Raw genomic sequence first — 6171 nt, forward strand, 5'->3', positions numbered from 1 at the left:
GTAGATATGGTATATTCATATTCTTCTTTTTTTTGAGGGGAATATTCATTTTCTATTCAATACGAAGTATGCAGTATTTATTGCCTTATTCATATTTCTTTTCTATAAATTGATTAGGAGTACTCTGTAGTAATTTTCGTATTCTCCTCCTTTCATTCATCAATCGTCTCTCTCCTCCCTTTTACATCCCCAATTTCAACTCTAGGGTTTATCTGAATTTATTTACGCAAGTACTAAATGCAGTACAAAATAACCTTAATGCAGAAATTAATTATTGATACGAAAATAATAAAAAGACTGAAATACCCATTTCCAAAATGAAAAAAATTGATTCGCTATTTCACCAGGCTTTTAGTTTTTACATTTTTTTAATTTTGCAATTCATTTACTCGTCAATTTTTTTCATTTCATTCATTATTTCAATCACCATTTTTTTTAAAATTCATTTCATTTCACCATTTCTCTTATAATTCTTCATTCTGAGCCCGAGAGACGAAGAAGTCGTTCACCGCTCATAAACCATCTAATCTTATGTTTTTTTTTGTTTAATTTTTTTGTTTAATTGTTGTAATTTTTCATTTTAAGTACCCCGTCTATGTTTTTCGGGGGGGTACTATTTGCCCCCGGAAATCTTATCCGGAGGGTACTAAAGACCCCCGGAAATTTTATCCGGGGGGTACTCGAGACCCCAGGAAATCTTAGCCGGGGGGTATTGGAGACCCCGAAAATCGTATAAGGGGGTGCTAGAGACCTTCGAAAATCTTAGTTGTATAAGATGGAAATTGTATTTCGTTTGTTTGTTTATCTATTACAGTACATAATTTTCATACCTTCATTTTAAAAAAGTGTAAAGAATTAAGTTAAAACAAGGAAAAAATTGAAATATAATTTTTTTTAAAAAATAACATATTCTGCATTTAGGCAAACTGTCCCTGCATTTAGTATCCCCCTTTATTTATTTAGGGTTTAGGCATGGAAGGTTTGACATTGTTTCCTTATTGTTGTTCCTTGGATTTTCCGCAGTACGATTCAACCAATTCAGAAGATAGTGGTCCATGTATACCAAGAGATCCCTCTAAACCAATTATAAGATTTCCGAAAGTGAGATCAAGATCGAAACAAAAACCAAAATTAAATCCAAATTCAAATTCCAAATCAAGTTCATCATGTATAACTTCAATTGAATCATCAATCTCAAAAAAACGACCTTGGACACTTTCCAATTCGTCCAATTTATGCCCGTCAAATTGTGTCAAAAGGTTTGAATTCAATATAAGGAGTGTTGATGCCATAATAAGGCAAGGCAGCAGAGTTAATGTAGTTGATTTGTTGAATACCATGAATGGTGGTGGTCGGGGTTATTTTGTTGACAAGAATGGTGATAATGTTAGTTTTTGTGATGGCTTCATGATCAACTGTTTAGCATGAAATACTGCTCCGAAGACATATTCTTTGATATCTTACAAAGTGGTTATCAATTCATGAACAAATGAATCATTCTTAGAGTAAATTTTGGGTGAACAAATCTTTATTGAGTGATATTAGACTCTATATTTGACTATACTTGTTGACATCGAAATTTTGTTAATTTCATATACACGTAAGGATATAATATCAAAAAGTATGAGATATTTTATCATCGGAACTTTAAGTCACAAAGCCCCCAATCTCTTCTCTATGAGAATGAACCATCAATAAAATTATTGTTTCCGTATATTTTCTTGCCTATGTAATTATGTGTTGCATATTCGAATTTTTATGGTTTGCAATAGTATCTATAACGATATTTCTTCTATTAAAGCTTGTAGGTACAATAAACAAATAAAAGAGTACAAACAAGTATAATAAAGTTCATGCCAAAATTAGTATAATAAAGTTAATGTCACAAAAAATATAGGAATAATAAAGTTAAGAATGAATGCGGCAAAAAATCTGATACGTAGTAATTAGAAAGATAGATATGGGAAGACCACGAATCCATCGAAGCATTTCAAGCACAGCATCAAAGCCGAGAATCAAGACCTGTAAAACATACATACACGAACATTAGGCAAAAAGTAATTCTCCGTAGAATAAATTAAAGAATGAGAAAGAGAAAGAAGTAAAGAAGAATGAGAAAGACAAAACAAGGAAACTTCGGGAAGCAATGGGTCATTTCAAGCATTGTAAATTACGAATCAAAGAACCTGTGACACATACACAAACGTTAAGCAAAAAATAATACTTTGTAAAAATAAGTAAAATAAAATATAATAAAGAATGAGATTGAGAAAGAGAAAAAAGACCCTGTAACAGAGACACTAACATTAAGTCAGTATATGAAGCTGATCTAGTTCGTGAATGTGTGCGTGCAATATATGAATGTGTGCGTGCAATATAAACCTTGTTCCTGAATGTGTGCGTGCAATATATGAAGCTGATCTAGTTCGTGTAACTTATGCTGCAAATAAATCTGTTGCTACTGCATCAGAGGTCACAGCTGCAATGTCAATGTAGTTTCGTGTTTTATCTTAGGTATGGATGGAATTTCTTTTGGGTTAGATGGTTCTTGTTTTCAAAGCAGAATGCTGTGAAATGATTTTATGCATCTTGTTGAACTCTACAGCTTGCTTGGTAAATAATGATTTAATTTTTCCAAAAGGATATTTGAATTTGCTAAATTAAATGTCTGAACTTGCTAAAATATAAAATAAAAAAAAAAAAACTGTTTTTTTCTTATTTTTTTTCTTGAAAGGTGATACAATTACACACGTTCGAGACCAAATTGAAGCCACGGTTATCTTTGGTATTAGAGACGACTATAGATGGGTATATCGAAAGGCATAATATATGTGTAATAATAAATTACATGAAATTATTACGAATTAACAAATTACATAGTATATAAAATTAATCATTTTAATTTCTAGTTCACTTGATTAAAGTTTTTCACATTCTAATTTATACTACGATAAAAAAAAAAAACAAAACAAAAATAATCATATTTTATATTACTTTCATTTTCTATTCAATAAGTTAATGAGTATTCATTCATAATAAAATATGTATTTTTTACTGATCATTTATTGATGTATATTTATATGTTTTTATTTAAGTGTCTCACTTTGACTTTGACACTATTACTAGATTTGCAATTGTGTCTTTTATGTGCTAACTACTGTCCAAATATAATATAGGCTCGAATTATTGTCGTGCGGACAATGTATTTTTTCTTCATTCCATGAGTTTTCCATTGGTGTTTGATTGGTTGATAACGTGATTTGAAATCATTATAATAGGGAAGCTTCATATAATGTTAGAGATAATATCGGAAAATATATGTGTGATATATTTTCCGTATTGATCTTATTAGGAGAATAATATATTTAGGATTTTTATGTTAAGATATTATTTAGAGAATATATCTTTAGGGTTTATGATTATGGTAGTATATCTTTTAGGAATATTGTTTCCTATCTTATGTTCGTAGGTTTTGTATAAATACTCTACCTATTGATGATTAATAATGAAGCTAAGCTATTCTCTCATAATTAGTTTGTCATGGTATCAAGAGCAGGTCAAATCTTGGGACCGTTCACAAAAATTTCCCCCCTGCCGGTGGGTTAGAAAGTTAAACCCACCGGTGGGATTCATATAATTTGCTTCCGCAATATTAATACTCTTTGAAATTTCTGTTCTTTAATTTGAATTTTTTTTTTAATTAATGGAGATGAAGAAAAGCCACGTTTGGCGTACTTTTTATTTTATTTTATTTTTTTTAAAAAAAAAAAACCATGGATTCTAGCAAAGGGGCGTGGGAGAAGATCACGGACACCAGCAAAGGGTCGTAGCAAAAGATCACGGACACCAGCAAAGGGCCGTGGCAGAAGATCACGGACACCAGCAAAGGGCCGTGGCAGAAGACTACGGACACCAGCAAAGGGCCGTGACAAAAGACTGCGGACACCAGTAAAGGGCCGTGACAAAAGACTGCGGACACCAGCAAAGGGCCGTGACAAAAGACTGCGGACACCAGCAAAGGGCCGTGAGAAAAGACTACGAACACCAGCAAAGGGCCGTGACAGAAAACCACGGATACCAAGAAAGAAACATGGCTGCAAAAGTTTTTTTTTTAAAAAAAAAAATAAATAATAATAATAATAATAAAAATTTGAAGGCGACATCACAAGAGTGTGCATCTCGACTTCAACAATTTGAAGAATTTCCAATCGCAACGTTCGTGTTACTGCCGTTACAATTGCGGGAGGGTGTTAGAGATAATATCGGAAAATATATGTGTGATATATTTTCCGTATTGATCTTATTAGGAGAATAATATATTTAGGATATTTATGTTAAGATATTATTTAGAGAATATATCTTTAGGGTTTATGATTATGGTAGTATATCTTTTAGGAATATTGTTTCCTATCTTATGTTCGTAGGTTTTGTATAAATACTCTACCTATTGATGATTAATAATGAAGCTAAGCTATTCTCTCATAATTAGTTTGTCATATAAAGATATCGAACAAATTAAAAAAATTGTCATAAAGTTAAAACACAACTTAGAAAATCAATATTGGAATAATTCACATAAATAAATTATAAAAAATGTATAATATCTTTTCATTCCAAGTAAGCAAAAGTTTATTAGTAAGTTGTTTTATATGTAATATGGGATTAGATCTTGCTTTTTCCTATAACATACATAGCATGTTGTTCTTTCTACAATTTATAAATGGATTTCCAAGATTTTGCAAGATTAACAGCTGTTCAATTTCCTTGGTTATGTGAAAAAAATGTCTCAGCTTGCGTGTTTCATTTTCGAGCAACAAAAGTTGCTTGATATGATTAAGATTTTGGGGGTCATTTTAGTTGTTAAGGATCAAATTTAATGTTTAAATTAGCAAATATAACGACTACCAAACGCTTCACATACAAAACGAGAGATTTCGTTATTCACGTTTCTAACCGTTTCTAGGCATGCACAAAAATAATCTAAATAGAAAATTTGTTCAAACAAAAAAGGTTAAAAGAGAGTGGTACTTAGAACTCTACTTTGTTTGATCTCAGGTTCATTGCGATATATGTCCTCTGTTCTTCTTTAATTGACCAATTTTGACGATTGTCTTATTCACGCATTCAGCTTTGACCACATTTTGTGATTTCAATATGAAGATATCTAGAATCACATGAGATCTTGTTTGAATCGTCTCAATAAATCATATTATAATATTTGCTCGTTTTAATTTTTACTTATTATAAATTAAAAAATTTAGTGGTTAGATTTTGTTAAACGTGATAAATAAAAGGTCAAGTAAAAAAGAATGGAGAAAATATTATAAATGGGTAAAAAGTATAAATACTACTTACTCTATTTTTTTAAGTGTTCTACTTTCCTTAATACCACCATTTTTTCTCGTTAAAAAAGATATACCATCATTTTTTCATTTTTTAAAAAAATTAATGTCTCCTCACATGCTCTCCACTCTTACTTTTATAGTTATAACTAAATGAAAGCCCGTGCGATGCACGGTTTTTTCATACATTTTTTTTACCGGTGTTTTTTTCATATATAAATCTCAAGAAAAGTTATCTTTCTTAGTTAAACAATACGGAGTATAATTTAATTACTATTGTCTATCAAATAGGATAATTTTTATTATTTTTATGTAAAAATGTGGCTTTATCTGTTGATGTATCTCAAGAAAAGATAATTTTCTTACTTAAACCATATAATATTTTAATGATAGTAATTTATAATGTGACCTTATCGGTTTACGTTAGTTAAGTGGCAATATTAAATCTTATAATACTAAAATAGAATATAATGAATCAATGATTGTGTCCGTTAATGAGTTCTAAACCAAGAATTTTATGTTGTTTTAACTTCTGAAATACGCTTCTTTGCATATAAATATTGTTGGTACTTGGGATTCCCATAAAATTTTATGTTTTTTCTAAATTTAAAGTACTGATAAATTATTAGCATTGAATATGATAAATTTTGTTAATATAATATATTTTATTTGTTAATAGAATAAATTATAAATGATAAGCGCATACTTTTTCTTATTTGCAAGATAAAAAGAAAGGATTATTTTTTATTTTAATGATTTATTAGTTTTTTTAGCTAATCCAAAATTGAATTTTTATTTTATTTTTATTTTTTTACTATTTTTTTTATAG

The sequence above is a fragment of the Chenopodium album genome, chromosome 16 (genome assembly GCF_948465745.1).
Source record: "Chenopodium album chromosome 16, dcCheAlbu1.1, whole genome shotgun sequence".
Taxonomy (NCBI): Eukaryota; Viridiplantae; Streptophyta; class Magnoliopsida; order Caryophyllales; family Amaranthaceae; genus Chenopodium; species Chenopodium album.